Here is a 20,022-nt window from a genome sequence, read left to right on the forward strand (position 1 = left end):
GAATAGAGGCAAACAAGTAGATGTATTGACAAAAGAGAAAATGCTAGAAAATCTCAGCAGGTCTGGCATCATCTGTAAGGAGAAAAAAGAGCTGATGTTTCAAGATTAACTGGCCCTTTGTCATCTTTTGACGAAGGGTCAGTTAGACTCGGAACATCAGCTCTTTTCTCTCCTTACAGATGCTGCCAGACCTGCTGAGATTTTCCAGCATTTTCTCTTTTGGTTTCAGATTCCAGCATCCGCAGTAATTTGCTTTTATTTAAGTAGATGTGTTGAATCTGGATTTCCAGAAAGCATTTAAAAAGATACCTCACAAAGGATTAAGTCAAAAGATAAAAGCCCATGGTGTTGGAGGGTGTATATTGGCATGGACAGGAAACAGCAAGTTAGGAATAGGATTTTTATGTTAGGTTGGTGACCTGTTACCAGTGACATTCCACAGGGATCAGTGCTGGGATCACAATTGTTTACACATATCAATTATTTTGAGAACAGAAATGAATGCACTGTATCCACATTTGCAGATGATACAAAGATAGGTGGAAAGGCAAGTTACGAGACAAAGTTTTCTATGAGGGATTGAAAGGTTAAGTAAATAGGCAAAAGTTGGCAAATCGATAATAATGTGGAAAAATGTGACAATCTTAATTTGAGAAGGGAGAACAAGAACAAAATAGTACTTAAATGGAGAAAAACTGCAGAAAGCTACAACGCAAATGGTACTTGTGCAAGAAACACAGAAAGCCAGCAGCAGGTAATCAGGAAGGCTAATGGAATGCTGGCCTTATTTCAAGGGGGTTGAAGTAAAAGATTAGAGCAGTCTTACTGCAACTGTGCAAAGTACTAGTAAGACCACATCTGAAGTACTATGAGCTGTTTTGGCCCCCTTACTTCAGGAAAGGTATCTTTTCATATGAGTATTTCAAAGAAGCTTCACAAGGATGATCTCTCAAATGGAAGGATTGTCTTATGAGAAAAGACGGAACAGCTTGGGACTTTACTCACTACAGGGCAAAAGTGAGGACTCACTACAGTTAGTCACTACAGTGTACAAGAATGAGAGATGATCTAATTGAAACATATAGTATTCTTAAAGAGCTTGACAGGGTAAATGCAGAAACAATATTTCCCCTCATGGGAGAGTCAGGACCAGAGGGCGTACTTTCAGAACAAAGAGGTGCCAATTTAAGACTGAGGAGGAATTTCTTCCTTGAAAGTATCTTCAGGACTCCTTGCCATAGAGAGCTGTGGAGATAGAGTCATGGTGTATACTTGAGGCTGAGGTAAAATAGATTTTTGATCAGCTGGGGAACTAAGGGTTTGGAGAAAGGGTAGCAACATGGATGTGAGGGGAGTCAGTCAGCTATATTCTTAATGAATGGCAGTGCAGGCTTGAGGGGCCAAAGTTCAAGATTAGAGTGATGTTGGAAAAGCGCAGCAGGTCAGGCAGCATCTGAGGAGCAGGAAAATCGACGTTTCGGGCAGGAGCCCTTCATCAGAAATCCCCAAACATTGGTTTTCCTGCTCCTCGGATGCTGCCTGATGTGTTGTGCTTTTCCAGCACCACTCTAACTTGACTCTGATATCCAGCATCTGCAGTCCTCACTTTCGCCTTGAGAGGCCAAATTACCTATTCCTGTGTCTTATTGTTTTATGGATTACCAATGAAAAGCTGTTTATAGCGAAGTGGACATGGCTTACAAAATCTGTAAAAAGGTAATATGAGAGTGGCAGAGAGGAATTTTTCATTCACTTAATTGATTTCACTGATTATTCACTTTGAGGTATTGGAGAGGCATTCCACTGTCAGCCTGTGCCTTATCAGTGAATGACAAATCACAATTTCATATTTTCCACATCCACTTGCACTATTGCCAAACCCTGTAGTTTCAGTCAGATGCAGAAAGGGAATGACTAAGTGCACTCACAGTTCAACTTTAGAAAATCTTAAATTTTGGGCAAAAATGTTTGGTAAGGTTCTCTTTGTTTAAGACAGGAGATGGTATTTAACATTATGTCAAAGCTAGTAGCCAACAATAGCTGTAGGTGTTCTGTTTAATATGTTAGTTTAGGAAAAAAATCCAAATTATTGCTTCAATTTCAGATTTTAAAAAACATTGACAACAATCATGCATGGTTTTTAAAATTGAAATCACTATTGTAGTACAACACACTGGACGTTGGTTAAGACAGCAGTGAGAATAAGTAAGACTTGATACCCAAGAGAATGCAGACTTTGTAGTAGATTTAATTTCTTGAAAATGGCTTGACCTTACTCAGTTGATATTTATGAAGGCAGACAAGAAGAATCTGATTTCGAGCAACATGAACGGGAGAAGGAAAAACACCTGGAGAGAGGAATTGTAATTGGAAAAATAGCAATACTAGTGCGAGCAGTATTGGTCAGCCGACTGTCAAGCTGTAGCTGAGCTTTCCTATCCTGAGACCTTTGAAAGACATTTCATGCTGGGAAAAAATAGATTCCAACACAAGCTATATCAATTATGGTCAGACTGAACAATCCACCAATTGAGAATCTATGGAGTCAGTCATGTAAAATCCTCACTTGCAGGGAGCTAAATATGGAAATAGGCAAAGGTACTCTTTTTCAATTTGTTCTTTTAGATCTTCTGTCAAGTATAGCCTAGATCAATTCAGGGGTTTGGGATGCACAACCTTTTGTTTTAGAGGCAAGACATTGAGCAAAGCTAACAGCGAGAGTAGTAATGAGGTGATGGGTCCTGGTGCCGGGCCCATTACTACTTGTTATCTCTATCAATGATTTGGACGAAAATGTACCAAGGCATAATTAGTAAGCTTGTAGATGACACTAAAATAGGCGGTATCGTGGGTAGTGAGGAAGGTTCTCAGAAATTACAACAGGACTTTGATCAGCTGGGGAAGTGGGCTGAGAAATGGCCAATGATGTTTAATATAGATAAGTGTGAAATCTTGCATTTTGGAAAGTAAAATCATGATGAATGGTAGGGCCTTAAGGAGTGTAATGGAGCAGAGGGACCTCAGAGTTCAGTAGACAGGGCAGTAAAGAAAGCTTTAGGCATATGGCCTTCAAGCATTGAGTAGAGAAGTTGAGAAGTTATGTTGCAGTTGTACAAGATGTTGGTGAGGACACACTTGGAGGATTGCGTTCAGTTTTGGTCAACTTGTTAGAGGAAGGATGTTATTGAACTGGAAAGAGTACAGAAGAAATTTACAAGGATATTTCCAGGACTCAAGTGTCTGAATTACAGGGAGAGGTTGGACAAGCTAGGACTTTTTGTTTGGAGAGTAAGAAACTGAGGGAGAATCTTAAAGAAGTACATAAAATCATGGGAGGCATGGATAGGGCGAATGCACTCAGTCTTTTTTCCAGGGTTGAGGAATCAAGGACTAGAGGGCATCAGGTTAAGGTTAGAAGGTAAAGAATAAAAGGGAACCTTCGGGGCAATTATTTTCACAGAGGGTGGTATGTATATGGAATGAGCTGCCAGCGGAATTGGTTGAGGCAGGTAAATTAACAACATTTAAAAGGCATTCATATAGGATACATGATTAGGAAAGATTTAGAATGATATGGACCAAGTGCAGGAAAATGGGATTACCGTGAATGGACATTTTGGTTGGCCAAAGGACTTGTCTCCGTGCTGAAGGACTCTATGCCATTTGTACTTTGAAATAAGGAAAGGGAATGATTGAGGGAGGTAGGAACTCTTACACTTTTGAAGTCCTGGGGCAAAACAAAACAAATAATTTGTTGAAAATAACCATTGACAATAGATTCTAACTGAAGTGATACTGAACATAGGAATGCTAGAACATCACTGGAGGTATTCTTCAGGAAAATGGCTTAAATTGAATGTTATTCAGCTAGTTCATCAACTCTCCTCAATTATAAGATCAATAGTGGGGATGATCAATAATTCCTGCGTTTAACACTGTCTTTGATTTAATGAAGTGAAATAGACCTGCTTGCAGAAAGATCTGGACATGGATGGATTGAAGTGGCTTGGAACATTCATACCACACAAATGCCTGGCACCAACTCTCCAACAAGACAGAATCTAACCATTTCCCCTTGACATTCAGTTGTATTACTTTCACCTAATTCCACCATCAGAGTCATTGATTTTACCAGTAGCCATAAACTGAAGTGGATCAGCCACATGATTCCTGATGAAGGGCTTTTGCCCAAAACATCGATATTCCTGCACCTCGGATGCTGCCTGACATGATGTGCTTTTCCAGCACTACTCTAATCTTGACTCTAATCTCCAATATCTGCAGTAGCCACTTCTGCCCATATACATACTGAGGCTATAAGAGGCCAGAGGCTGGATATTAGCAAGTAGCTCATCTACTGATTTCCCAAAAGCTACTCACCATCTACATAGCACAAGATAGGTTTCTGATGAAGTATTCCCCATTTGTTTGTGTGACTCCAACTCTGTTAACATTTAAGATCAATATGATCCAGGAAAAAGGAGCCAATTTAGTTGGCACCCAGTTCAACCACTTCTACAACCACTGACACACAGTTTATTGACTCAACTTGTCAGGTCTCTTTCAATAAAATTTGTCCAAAAAAAAATTAATCTGAACGGTCTAGAACAAAAGCAGTAGTAGACACTTGGGAACACCACCACTTGTACATTACCCTCCAAGTCACTAGAATACAAACTGGGAAGCATTATTACTATTTCTTCAATGTTATTGGATCAAATTCCTGTCTACCAACAAGGTCAAAGTGTCAAGAAGACACTGCCAACTTCACCAGTAGTAGAAATTACAGCAAATGATGTTTATTTCTTATTGAATGAATAAACAAAAATTCAAAAATCACCAATTCAATATTTTGGATTAATGTATAATCTTGGAATTGCTATGTGCAAAAGGAAGCCATTCAGCCAATTGTGACGGTACAACTCTTCAAACAAGCATCATTACTGAGAGCCAACCTCCTGAATTTTTCCATTCCCTTGCACACTATTTCTATTTAAATAATCATCCTTTCACCTCTTGAATGCCTCAATTTAACCTGCCTCCACCACGTTTCTAGGTCATACATTGGGGTGGCACAGTGGCTCAGTGGTTAGCATCTGCTGCCTCACGGGACCCGGGTTCAATTCCTGCCTCGGGTAACTGTCTGTGTGGAGTTTGCACGTTCTCCACACAGACTGGGTGCATTACACTATGGAGGGCCGGTGTGGACTTGTTGGGCTGAAAGGCCTGTTTCCACACTGTAGGGAACCTAATCTTCTCTTACTATTCGCTGAGTGAAAAAGCTTATTTCTCACAACACCCTCAATGCTTTTGCACTTCACTTTACATCTATACCATTTAATTCTTGTTCCTTTTCCAAACTGGAACAGCTTCTCCCTATTTCCTCTATCCAGTCCACTCATAATTTTGAAAACCTCTTTCAAATGTCCTCCATGCTACCTACTCTCTAAGACGAACAGCCACAATTTCTTCAAACTATCCTCATAACTGAAGTTTCTCATTCCTGGAATGATTCTTCCAAAACACTCTCCAATGCATTCAGATCTTTTCTATAATTTGACATCCAACAAATATGTACAAGATCAATATAATCTGCTTGTTATTGTATTCTCTGCCTCTATTAAAGCAGAGGACACAGTATGCTTTATTAACTGCTCTCTCTATTGTCCTATCACCTTCAATGATCTGCATGCATATACACCCAGATCCCTCAGCTTCAGCATCCCCCATTTTGTGTTGTCTTCTAATGTTTCTTTGTACCAAAGTGTGCCACCTCATATTTCTCTGCATTGAACTGCTTCTGCCATCATTCTGCCTCTTCCACAAACATTTCAATGGCATTTTGGTATTTCCCCTGATCGTCTTCACAGTTTACAATTCTTCCAAGTTTTGTGTCACTGCAAACTTTGAATCTGGCCTTTGTAAACCACTATCCAAGTTTTCGGTGCATATCAGAACAGGAAAGGCCCCCAATACCTACCCCAGGAGAACTCCACTACAAATCTTCCTCCTGTCCATGAAGGATCCATTAATCATTACTCTCTGTACCCTATCACTCAACCAATTTTGTATACATGGTGCTACTGTCCCTTTTATACCATGAACTATAAGTTTCCTCTCAAGTCTTTTGTGTGGCTTTGTGTTAAAAGGTAAAGGTAAAGTTGCTATAGTCCAACCAAACTATAGGACTGCTTACTCGTTGGATGCTGCCTGAACTGCTGTGCTCTTCCAGCACCACTAATCCAGTACTCATTGAGAGAGATGACTGGTGGTGATTTAACATGAGGGTCACCATGCCGCAGTTGAGGGGAGAAGTTGAGAAGGAGAGTCCTTCATGGTAACCTCAGCCAATGCAGGAACTGGACCCATGTCGAGCCAACTGAGTCAACCGCATCCCCTGTACTAAACTGGATTAAACTATATTGATCAACTCACCTTTGTTGTCATGTGACTATTAATTCTATCCAAAATAATTTTATCTGGAATCTTTCTCACCACTGAAATTAATGTGGCTGGTCTGAATTGCTGAGGTTATCCTTACCCTACTGTGAATAAGGCAGTAATGTTTGAAATTCTTCAGTCCGTTGGCCCCTTCCTCGGGTCCAGGGAAGACTGGAAAATTGTGGCTGGTGCGATTGCAATTTCTACCCTCACTTCTTTCAAAACTGTCAGGTCCATCACATTCGGTCCCAGTGCCTTGTCAACTCGAAATGCCAACAATCTATCCATTGCTTTTTCCTTATGGTAATTCTGGTTCCTCCTAGTGATAGAGATTTATTTTCTCTTCCCTGTGGGATGAGCAGAATTATCCTCTTTTATAAAGAAATATGCAAAAGTTTTTCATTTGACACCTCTGCCATGCCCCAAACTCCATTTGTAAACCTCTTCTAAGTCACTATTTGGCCCTAATCCTTCTTTATACACTCATTTAGTATTTATATGCATTTAGAAGACTTTGGGATTTTCTTTTTATGTTAGCTTCAGTTTCTCTTTGCTTCTCTCATTTGCTTTTGCACCTACCCCCAACCTTCAGAATTCTTGTTGATTCTCAATTGCATTTTATGCCTTACACCTGTCATGAGCTCAGTCTTTCTTTCTAATGTTCGTTTCCACCTCCTTTGATATCCAGGAAGCTCTGGATTTGTTTGCCCTACCTTTCCCAATTGACTGTACCTGAACTGTCTGCTCTTTGCTTGGTTACTGTTTCTCCTGCCATCTTTTTGTTCCAGTTGATCTTGCTCGGTTCTGCTCTTGCCCCCTTGAAGTCAGCTCTCTGCCATCTGATTTTTCTCACTCGAGCTTGTTGCACGTTGTTCTCTACCACCATCCTGAACCTTATGATCATGATCTCCTCAATGTTCCCCGGTGGTATTTAGTTTGTTTAGTTTAGTTGTTCTAAGAACACAGTGTAACAGTGCATCCATTCATTTGTTTCTGTAAGAGTTGTAATGAATGTGACAATTCTGGGGGAGAGAAGAAACTGGCCTTGTAAGAAGTCTTCCTATGTAATAAAGTTTTCCTTTGAAAGCCAAAAGGGAGTAAAACTAGACTTGTGCAATGATGCAAATCAAATGGTATCACTCGACATACAACACTGGCCAAGGGTCAACTCAATTGGCTTCAGTAAGACTCTATAACCTCCAACAGTTGACTAGAAGTGATTCTGTCTGTTTACATTATCTCCCAGATCTAACTTCACCCTCAAATACTGTACCAATCCTATTTCTGCAGATGTTTGGTATAAGTGGAAACAATCTATTTTGATAGCGATCTCAGGAGATTCTGTTTTCAATCTCCACCAAATATTTGCTGAGGTAGACCCTGGGGAAGGGAAAATATAAACAGCTTGCAATCTGTCTCTGAAGGAAGCTCTTTCATTGTCAATTGAGTCCCTATTGACAGAATCCCTTGCTGTAACTGAAATTGTGCAATCAAACTTCATGGCTAGTGGATCTCCTGATAATTTAGATGAAGACTCCCTCAATCCTCTTATTTTTGATATAAAGCTTTGGCTCAGAGAAGATTAGCAAGAAATGTTGCTTTTATTCAGTAAATATTGAAAACTTAGTAGAAAACAATTGATGTACTTTGCAGCAGTTATATTATTGTAAACAGTAACGACAAAACCTGGTGTGAGAATTCATATGACAAAAAGACTGTGAAATGGAGAATAATCATCTTCACTGGACATAGATTCAGAACTAATCAAAACAAAATCAAGATAAATGTTTATAATCAGTACAGCTGATGAATAAAGGAGGAACATGAACATTTCAATGTTGTATTAAAAAATCTCCCAGTGGGTCCATAAACTACTTCCACAGTGAAAGGCTAAATCTATTGCATAAATAACATCCATATGATGAGAAATCTTTGAGCATATTTGTTCAGTTATTCATACTAAATGAAGTACTTAACCGGCCTAAGGTAAAATCTGAACACTAATCTTCCTTTAATTTACTCACCATTAAAAGTTGAATATTGCTGAAGAACAACACATGTTTTGAAGCGTTCCCACTTGCAATCATTAGAACAGAATTACATTGGGTGGCACACTGGTTAGCACTGCTGCCTCACAACTCAGGGCTCCAGATTTGGTACCAGCCTTGGGCAACTGGCTGTGTGGAGTTAGCACATTCTCCCCCCCACCCCTTGCCGTCTGCATGGGTTTCCTTTGGGTGGTCTAGGTTCCTCCCACAGTCCAAAGATGTGGAGGTTAGGTGGCTTAGCCTTGGTGAAAATCCATGCAGGTTATGGGGATGGGCTGGGGGTTAGGACTGGGTGGGATTCTCTTCAGAGGTCAGTGCAGACTGGATGGGCTGAAGGGCCATCATGAAATTCTATGATTCTCCATGCAAATCTCAAAGGGAACCATTCCTTTGGTTCTTTCATTGACAATATAATCCCACTTTCAATCATGCTGTCCAAAGGAGATTTTGCTTTTCCCATTGAAGGATGAGCAATTTTCCTTGCAGCATACAAGACGGCTTTAGCATCTGCTGGCAGAGTAATGTGATAGTCCTGCCTCAATTTGCCTCCACATTTAGTATTGATATTTTTGCTGAAATCTCTCCAGTTTTCATTCTGACGTACTGGATCCACCCTCTCCAAAAGACTTAGATTAACATTGTTCATCTAATTTCTATTTAACAATGTAATATTATGGGTCCTCACTAGATATAATGTTTCATTGGTATTTCGTCTTTTGTGACTGAGCTTCACGATGATTTGGCCACATCCCTGAAGTTCTATGCCTCCTGGACTTTGGAGTTTTAATAGAGCTGGTCTGACTCTCAGTTCGACAATGACAAGCTGTCTGCCAACATTCAAACAGCTGTTCCTGTTTCAAGTTCAAATGCTGTTTAAAATCCTTGGACCTTCAGGTGGATGCTCCAGAAACTGTTTTGACTTCATTTTACCTTCCTGAGGTGTTATCTTTACCTGGTGTTCTATATCTTTAACTTGAATTTTTTTTCTGTGTTGTTGGATGACGGTGTCTCTGGAAATGTTCCTTTTGTTCAAGCGTTCTTTCGTTTTTGTGTTGCAGTTGATGTTAATCAACTAGCAATATTTTCCAAATACTCAACTGGCCACATGTATAGGATTCGGTTCGACCTGTTGGAAACAAAAACAGAAAGTACTGGGAAAACTCAGCAAGTCTGGCAGCATTTGTGGAGGAAAATTAGAGTTAAGATTTCTGGTCCAGTGATCCTTCTTCAGAACAGAAACGGTTCTGAAGAAAGTTCACTAGGCCTGAAACGTTAACTCTGATTTCTCTCCACAGATCTTTTGTAATTCATTTGTGGTATGAGGGCATCACTGGTTAGGCCAGCATTTATTATCCATCCCAAATTGCCAAGAGGATAGTTAAGAGTCAATCACATTGCTGTGGGTCTGGAATTACATGTAGGCCAGAACAGGTAAGGATGATGGTTTCCTTCCCTAAAGGACATTAGTGAACTAGATTGACAGTGGTTCCATAGACACTTAATCCCAGATATTTTTAAAGTTGAATTCAAAGTCAACTATCTACTATGGCAGCATTTGAACCCATGGCTGCACAACATTACCAAGATCTCTGGATTAACAGCCCAGTCATAATACCACTAGGCCATCACTTCCCCTGCGGGGGAGGCTGTAAGATGCTGCCAGACCTGCTGATGTTTCCCAGCAATTTCAAATTTCTGTTTCTAATTTCCAGCATCTGCAATTCTTTCAGATATTTTTGTGGGATATTTGTTATGCTTGTAATTCTGTGTCGAGTCACATTTTGTACAACCTGATCTGAACAATCATGTTGATTCCTGCTCTCTTTTTGGCTGGTTTTTGGGAGGGTAATAGGCCATCTTGCAGGCTACCTAATTGACATTCTTCGAAGAATCTCTATTGTTTCTTCACATTACCAGCTAATTTGGGGCCCTGATTTCTGCCCGTGTTGTGAACAGGATTGCTACTTTCGCTGTTTAATCCTCCTTGGATTAGAGAAAATCTGACAATCTCTCATTCCTCATCCCAACTACTATAAATTGTCTAATTAATTCATCCTTCAGATCTACCTACCCATAATATCTTGCTGCTTTTAAAGCTACGAAAGAGGCTACTGTCGCTTCCATCAAGGCTCAGATTGCTAATTAAATCTCACCCATTTTATATAAGAAAATTAATTTTGGGTGAAAGTGCACGCAAAATACTTTAATCAATGCTTCATGCTCCTTAGTACTTTCTTCCATGCTTTCCAGAGCATTACTTAATAGAGTGACTACATGTAAAAATGTGGCTCAGTGGTTAGCACTGCTGCCTCATGGCACCAGGATCCCTGGTTCAATTCCAGTCTCAGGTGACTATCTGTGTGGAGTTTACACATTTTCCCTGTGTCTGTGTGGGTTTCCTCCTACAGTCCAAAGCTGTGCAGGTCAGGTGAATTGCCCATAATGTTAGGTGCATTAGGTGGGGGTTGGTGTGGACTTGTATAGTGTTGCTGTCTCGTGCAGGCCTGACCTACTTTTCAAGGACATTTCAGAAATAATTACCATTAATCGATCAATTCAAATTAGAGGCTACTTCAATTTTACAAATTGAAGCCAAATCCAATGGTCAGACACAGACAGAATATGAACTTGCATGTTGCTCTCATTATATCAGTGCTTCACCAATTACACTTTTGGGAAAATAGAAGCACAAATTCTAGTTTAAGTTCATGTTTGTAATCTTGATCTAAGTTTTACACATCCTCTCCACCATCACTATCACTATGGTGGATAGGAGGTGGGAAACACCATACAATTGGGCACCACTGTCGGTATTCTTGGTGCCTACCCGCTTTTAGAACATAGAACAGTACAGCACAGGAACAGTCTCTGGCCTACGATGTTGTGCTGAACATGACGCCAAACTAAACTATTCCCTTCTGTCTCCCCTCGTCTGTATCCCACCATTCCTTGCATATTCATGTGTTGATCTAAAAGCCCACCTATTGCCACAATTGTATCTGCCTCCACCACCACCCCTGGGAGACCATGCCAGTCATCTATCACTCCCTGTGTTAAAAAGAAACCGCTTCTAACATTTCCTTTGAACTTTCCACACTTGCCTGAAATGCATGCCACGTCCACCCCCACCATCACCCACCCCCCCAAATCAACATGGATTCCATGAATCTTGTTGTAATGCTGCAAGCAATGAAGAAGTTCTGGGAGGCCTACTCATCCCTATGCCAATTGAGGCCCTTAATTTTTATTAATTAATTGAATTCAAGTTCCACCAGCTGCCATACTGTGATTTGAAGACATGTTGCCAGAGCATTAGTCTCGCCACTGCATTCCTGGACTGTGCACCAAATATGTGGCACTGACACTTGCCATATCATTCTTATTCTGATCATCTGCTGCAGCTGATTTTACCCAGTGTTCTGATCACTGAAAGTTTGGAACACATTGTTATTCTATGGAAAGTGGAGAGAGTTTTAAACTGCAAGGTAAAATATATTCACTTTGATCACTGGTTGACAGCAACATCTTTGTGCTACTGATCCTGGTGAATTTCTGAGGAGTTTTGCCATGCTTCTTGGAGCTCATTTGGTTAGGAGCAAGGGTAAACCAATCCTTTCACACTGTAATAGCTGTACTTCGAGTCACCAGCTTCGCTTTTCATGCTTCCTATTATTTGATATATTTCTAAATTGCCTTATAAATAAAATGCCCCACTTAGTCAAAGTACAATTTTAAGAAAACTGAAATCAAATAGAAACATACACTAGATACGTTGGACTGAACTACCTTAACCAACATATGGTATATTACAATTTATTAGAAGTTATTTACTGGAAATTAAATCACTGATGTCATTGTTTAAACATTTGTGAACTCTTGTTATAATTTCCTTTTTCTTATTCTTTATAACGAATCTTACCATACATCAGAATATAGACAGATGAGATCCCACGTATGTCTCATTATGACTGTCTTTATAAATAAACTCAAACAGCAAATGCATGTGAGTTATAGGACACAAAAAGGCACTTGAATTTTTCATGACCATCAATTTTGGACAAAGGAGTATAAAACTGAAACAAGAGTAGTTCTTTGAAGATTTAACAATTCTATGTTTGAAGCAATAATGCAATCCCCAGGACATTTTTCAAACCTTATGATATAGGCTGTGTATTTCATGAAAATGTCACGTCAGAAAGAAAGATTTATGTCTCACTTGAAGTTGGAAAGGAATTCATATACAGAATTGAACGCTTTGCCTGATGAGTCCATTAAATGGAACAAAAAGCTAATGGAGAATTAGATCTTATGCTCCCACACTGCACTGGCAGGCATGAAGGTGGAGGAGAATGTATAATCCAGTGGATAGCCTTCCAACACCACCCACAATCCTGTCCCTATCCTATCTGGTGTATTACAAGAGCTGGACAGATAAGTGGCATGAATGTGGCAGCCATTAAGAGAGCTTTCTTACCCAAAAGAGCAGCTCTGGGTCATTATCACATTTCATGTGACTTATTGTTGCCTTCTCCCTGACAGCCTAGGAAGTAGCTTTAACATGGACCTTGACACAAGTAAAATCCAGCAGTGACCTGGAGACTCTCTAATTCATTTCATGCAATTGCCAGTACCTCGTATGGCACAAAGGAAACTCTAATTAAAGTAGAATGTCAATGGTAGTCTTCACTGAACAATGTTTTCTTGTCATTCTTGGTTGCAACACCAACTAATCTCACCATGATGGCTTCAAAGAAGAGATAAAATTACAAGTTATCCAACATATTCAGCAAATCTCAACCTCTCACCTATAACTGCCTTTTCAGCATGGAAACATAGCAAAAGGACTGATTGACAAACCCGTTCATGTGCTTGTTACTGAAGAAGTTCTTGTACTGGTCAGTGTCCCATCTAAATACCTTCAGTGCTGATGGTAATGAATGAGAATATAAAGGCATATCTGTAAGTCAATCCAAAAGCACTGAACAAAATCCGCAAATGGGGTATGAAACCAGAGATAATGCTCGCCTGAATTAGCAAATTTACAGCATGAATACTGTTACGGACCAGACCAAACCCCTGTAAAATATATGAAGAAGTTAGCGAGATCCCAACGTTTTCTTGTTTTCAAAGACAAGTGTAAGATGTTGTGTTCTGTATATAATTCGACTGGTCAAACAACCAGGCTTGAAGATAAACTGACTTTATTCTTACTCTATAGGTAAAATACAAACAAAAGAATGAGGGATTAGAATAACAACTCTATTGGCAAACTTAACAGGTTATTTAACTTTTGAACAGCAACTGTTCCAGTGTAGTAACATCCCATAAACACACCCTTAGCAAAGGCAAATTCAGTAAAATCGATTACCTCCCATCCAATTCTAGCAGTAAGAAAGGAACACCAGCTTTTACCTGTAACAGAGTGAGGAATAATAGCTTCCACATTCAGTTTCAAGACCCCAGCAACTACTAAAAGCTAAAATGAAAATCTTGGTTCTATGGGAACTTGACCCCATCTATCTGTGCTGCTTCTATTGTTTCAATGCTTTAGAAAAAAATCCCAAGGCCTCACAAACTGTTTACTTCATTGGCTTGGAACTGACCACTTGTCACCTCTGTCTCAACTTCATTTAAAAAAAGGACAAAATACACCTCTTAAAGCCAAGTATCATCACAATGTAAAATGTGGACTTAATCTCATCTAGTAGATGAAGAACAATTTTCTGTAGACTGCTTTCTTGACCATATTTGGATGATAAGGATCATTATTCATTCATTTTAGAATCTGTCCAACCTCAGAGCAATTTCAGAGAAGACCTGCATAGGCACTGTCAAGTGGTCTCTGTGCTGGTGTATAATATTTAGTTTTGTGAGACAGAATCATAATTGGTAAGTGAAAACACTATTTGAAGAACTGCCAGCAAAACGATAATGAAGTGAACAAGGATAAAATGATGTTTTAAGTAGAAGACACAATAAGTTTGGATAGCCTTCCAACACCACCTACAATCCTGTCCCTATAATATCTAATTGTGGACTAAAAACTAAATTCAACTCACGCTAAATGAGAAGCAAAATAAGGAATTCTTGGAAAACCTAATTATTTAAAACAGTTTGCTTCTACATTTCTGTGATTTACTGAAGAAGGAAGTCAAATTTACGAAAGGACTGACACCATGGGAAATGTCTAGGTGAAGTTTTAAAAAAAAATTCAAGTACCAGTGCTAAAATGCTTCAACATTGATAAAAATATAGCTTTATAATAGAAGGCCATGGTATAGTCATTTTGGTACTAGACCAGCAGTCCTAAGAAGTTTAAGTCCCACTAATATAGATGGCCATAGTTGAATCCAATAAATCCTGCTATTTGAGAGGTCATACCAAAGAAGGAACATTGACAATAAAGGCCCCTGAACTGGTTAATTAATAGCCTCTAGGGATACCCCTATGCATGACCCAATTTGCATGCAGTTGGTTCTTAGCGATTGTTTTACAATTGATGGTTGTGAATTTCATAGTATATCAATTTGTTCTAAAACAGTTGTATTACAGTATAATTTAAGACAGATTTGGCACTATTCCAAACATTCCAAGAATCATTTCCTTTTCAAGAAAAAATCATCAATATCAACCTCTGGCTTACACTGCAAACATATTAGTTGTTGAAATTAAAGAACTCTTCAGAAACCAAAACAAAATGTTTGGAGAAACTCAGCAGGTCCGGCAGCATCTGTGGAGAGAAAGCAGTTAACGTTTCGGGTCCAGTGACACTTCTTCAAAACTGAAGCAAACCAACTTCTGAAAGTGACAACAGTGAGTGAAGTGAAGAAGTTGCTCTCCAGAAAAGCCAAACAAATACAATTCTGCAGGAAATCTGTGACTCCAAGTGGAACAGAGTAATCTATGGATATCTTGCAAACCAACATTCCAAGCACAGGCTTGTCACCACAGTTGGCCATGCTTTTCAATATGAGAGATCAACAAACCAGTTGAAGTAATATAGAAGAGGGATCAGGTAGTTATACCACACTGCATGATAACAGACAAAAATGCATATGGATCACGAGAGTATATTAGGATTCATATTCATCTCCTGTGAGAGTTAATGTGCTAACCCTTTGAGCCAGTTGTATGGACACATTTTATTCGGATGTGATAAATGCTAGGAGTTCCAAGCTAAATGGAACAACAAACAGCTTATTGGTTGGCAAATCACCATAGTTTTGAAAATGTTTAAAGTTGGTGGCAGAAATCGATGGAAGATATTATAATTTGTTTAACACAATTTTACCAATATGGCAAGTCTATCCATCGCGCAGCAAATCAACTTCTCAAAGTGGCAATAGTAAGTGGGGTAAAGGAAAAATTCTAACCCAGAAAGGCTAAACAAATACAGTTCTACTGGAAATCTACAAAAAAGCCTCCTGTGTTTGGAGGGAAGAAATGATCAAACTTCAGTCACAGGGAAAAGGGGAATGGATACAACTACCAATACAATAGCAAGAGGATATTTGGTTATGCCATGCCAGAACTGAAAATAGAAAGGTGCTTTGGGAAGAATCAGAGTCATTAGTAGAAAAACCAAAACAAAACCATTCTTTGTGGAATTGCCTGAGAGTCTGACCATTACAACATGAAATAAGTACAACTACTTAGTCAGTCTAGACAATCTACTGCTGCAATTGACGAAAAGAATAAAGGTCAGTAATAAATCAGTAAATCAGCTATCAAACATCCCTTGATTGAAAAGACCACTGTCAATACCGGTAATGGAAAGCAATTTTCAAAATTGGTCTAACTTGCTTCTAATGTAAAATTTGAGAAGTCCTATGACTATTTCCTTTGATCTGGAAATATTTATATGGTTGATAGCTGTATTGTCATTGACTGATCAGCTCTCTTTGGATTCAATGTTAAACATTTGAAATAATTCAATTCTCAGTTTCTTATCAACTGAATTTGCTTTATTAAAGTGTTAGAGTTAGAAATTATAAGATTAGGAGCAAAGGCTAGACCTTTTTTTTTGCATTCATACACTGAAGTTCTACTCTATTCTCTCCTATATTGATATTTGGGATCAAGAATCTCACCAATGATGCTGCTGGACTGAGATTAATTGAACCTAAAGACAGTCACACTCTGCATTTAGAGCTTTATTTTTCCAGTCATTCATTGCTAAATATTTTTCATTCCATACATTCCATAGCAATCATAGTTTACTACAGTATCTAATTTTACCATAGCAACAACAAATTCTTACACAAATCTCTTTGTTTCCTCCTGAGATCATGCTGTGCTTGCTGGGAAATGGCATCAAAATTTTGAGTTAGTTTTGAAGTCGATTATTTAAAGATAAAAAAAACCTAATATATTCTTAGCACAATTCCTCGCCCTGCAGTAACTATTATTCTGATAACCTGACATCAAATTGTTGTTATAGCAACACAGAATTATTAGGCCTGTGCATGTTCTCTGATTGTTTAGAAACACTATTGGGTCTGGCAGAAGTAGGTGACTGATTCTGAATTTTGATCTACAACCAGGTATCAATTCCCAGCATGCTTACCTGTCAATTTAAAAATGTGCCACATGGATATTTTAAAGTCAGTTTTGACATAAAACACAAATAACCTGTTGACATCTTAGAGGAAGCTAACACATGTGAGTTAATTTTCAATTTAACTAGCTGGGCAGTAATTTGTCATGTAACCCAGTCAATGTTTATTCCACTAAAGGAGACCATCCAAGAGAGGGCCAGAAATTACACCCATGCTTTTTCTTACTATTTTCATCCTTTAAGGTGATGCTGGCCATGCTGATTAACAGGGGTGTTAGGTGTGATTTTGATACAAAGAAAGATTACTTTCAAGGTCAATTTGTGCCTAAAGATTCTGCTGTCAATAGGACAGAACACATTAGATGATGGAAGAGTTTTTCTTTGTTTATACACAGTTGTTGAAAAGTGAACCACAGAATATCTGCAGTGTTGTTTCAGTTTGTATAGAATTAAGTGAATTACTAGTGTGACTTTAATAAACAGTGGACAGGTAAACAGCATAGGTCACATTTCATGCTGTGAATGATGCATCTTTAAGTTGTAGCATGATGAAACACACAGCTCCCAACACTTAGTACCATCCTTGTTGCTATTTTTTGTCAGACAACGTGGAATAAAATGCTGCGAATTTCCAATCTGCCCTTAAGATATTCAGCTTCCTACATTACTGAACAATGAGCAGTGCCATTCTTGTTTGTGTTCCCAGGCAGGCAGAGATAACATGGTTTCCATGATACTGTAAATGCCATTAAGTGGAATGGGTAAAAAGCATAAAGGTAATAATTGAAAGAAAGAAGTTTGGAGTTACACATAGTTACTTCCAGAAAGGGAGAAAAGCTGAGAGTATCTCGAAGCTATAGGAGCAGCTAAAAATGTTATATGCAGGAGAGGAGCTTCATATAAGAGCATTAATCTTAGAGACACAGAGCTTGCAGTGTTGGGTCTGAGAGCTGCAGATGATAGAACTCTCTCAGTGAAGGAATGTTATTGACATGGAGAGTGTCCTGAATATTTAGACTATAGGAGAGCAGGGAAACATTATTCTATAAAGTTCGTATTGGTTTCAGGATTGGCAAAAAGTCTGAGGAGTTAATGATAATTTTCATTTTTCTAATAAGTAAATATTACCCTGAAATGGATAATATGAAATGACAAACGTTGCTTTGTAATAACATAATTGTTGATCAGCTCCTCTGCATCTGTACCCTGTGAGAGACAAGACAAATTGTCAAAACAGTATAGTCTAGATAATTTCTGAAGTAACACATTTTAGTCCTGATATAACAAAATAACAAATTTGTATACTTTGCCATCATAACTGATACTATAACCCATATACTTCTCATTTTTTAAAATGGATGTGTAATTCTATTAAAATTACAGAAGAAATTTCATATGAATACAACAGACAATAATATAACCAGGATGTGATTTTATTGGTTGTATTAATTTCTAATTTTGTATATTTTCTCTAATCTTTTAAAAATCTTGGAAAAATGATTTTCTTTGCTTATTAATTGTACTTTTCCTCCTATCGAGGAGAAAGTGGGGACTGCAGATGCTGGAGATCACAGCTGAAAATGTGTTGCTGGAAAAGCGCAGCAGGTCAGGTAGCATCCAAGGAACAGGAGAATCGACGTTTCGGGCATAAACCCTTCTTCAGGAAGCATTCCTGAAGAAGGGCTTATGCCCGAAACGTCGATTCTCCTGTTCCTTGGATGCTGCCTGACCTGCTGCGCTTTTCCAGCAACACATTTTCAGTTTTTCCTCCTATCACCTTCTTGCTCCCATTAGGTTACATCAGCTTTTAATAAAAAGACAATTTTTAAAAATTGGAGTTAGTTTAGGTCTGGTGGATTTACAATTAAACTCCTTCACTGCTGATCTCTCCAAGATCCTAGTACCCTGACCAAACAGTCAATAATAATAGACTAGAACTCACAAATCATACTTGCTCTCAGAATTTCTTTGGAATTTGCAGTGATTAGAAATCAAAGCTACATAGCATCCTACCCACTTCTCTTCTTTGTTGCACACCTACTTCAACCTCTAATCCTACTTCCTGACTTATCTTCCCCCTCATTCCCACTTCCCCACCTTATCATCCCCAACCAAGAATTAAAATTTGAAGAAATGAGATGCCACCTTTGTTGAAAATGAGTTTTCAGTCTCACGTAGATTGTTTGGCAGTAATTCAATTACATTTGAAGGAAAAGACTATAAATATTTTCTGACTAGTTTAGCGTGTATCCAACATCAATATTTGCTTATTTTGAAATGTTACAGTGAATGTTCCAGAGCAACAGGGCAAATTTCACAGTAACATCCAATTTCTACATTAAAGTACTCTAATGTAGTAATCTGAGTTTATAATCTGATTTATTCTTGAACAGCATTTATGCTGATACACCCTGCATTATTTATATTGCAAAATTTGGCCTTTTTTATGATACTGGTGTGATGTTCTTAATCATTAATCAATCTGAACTTTCCTAGGATCTTGAAAAATTACTATATTACCTGATTATTATATATCTATGGTTAGATCCATATTAAGTTGAAAAATGTGGTGCTGGAAAAACACACCAGGCCAGGCAACATCCGAGGAGCAGGAGAATCGACGTTTCGGGCATAAGCCCTTCTTCAGGAATGAGGGTAATTCCTGAAGAAGGGCTTATGCCCGAAACGTCGATTCTCCTGCTCCTCGGATGCTGCCTGGCCTGCTGTGTTTTTCCAGCACCACATTTTTCAACTCTGGTACTCCAGCATCTGCAGTCCTCACTTTCTCCGAGTAGATCCATATTAATTTGAGCTGTATGTGCAAGATTCCTGGCAAACTTGCACAGTTTTAATGGCTAATTTGGTGAAACCCTAAAGACATTCCAGGCATTTCAGAGTGGATTGGGGGCTCCGTGGTTAGCACTGCTGCCTCACAGCACCAGGGACATGGGTTTGATTCCAGCCTCAGGCAACTGT

At 38.8% G+C, this 20,022-nt stretch overlaps 1 protein-coding gene across 6 annotated transcripts in view; it reads left to right on the forward strand.

Annotated features, from left to right (window-relative positions):
- ptprt (protein tyrosine phosphatase receptor type T) overlaps window positions 1-20,022 on the forward strand; it is a 1,418,554-nt gene that overhangs the window by 582,756 nt on the left and 815,776 nt on the right. The window lies entirely within an intron of this gene.

This window comes from Chiloscyllium punctatum, chromosome 37, assembly GCF_047496795.1.
Source record: "Chiloscyllium punctatum isolate Juve2018m chromosome 37, sChiPun1.3, whole genome shotgun sequence".
Lineage (NCBI taxonomy): Eukaryota > Metazoa > Chordata > Chondrichthyes > Orectolobiformes > Hemiscylliidae > Chiloscyllium > Chiloscyllium punctatum.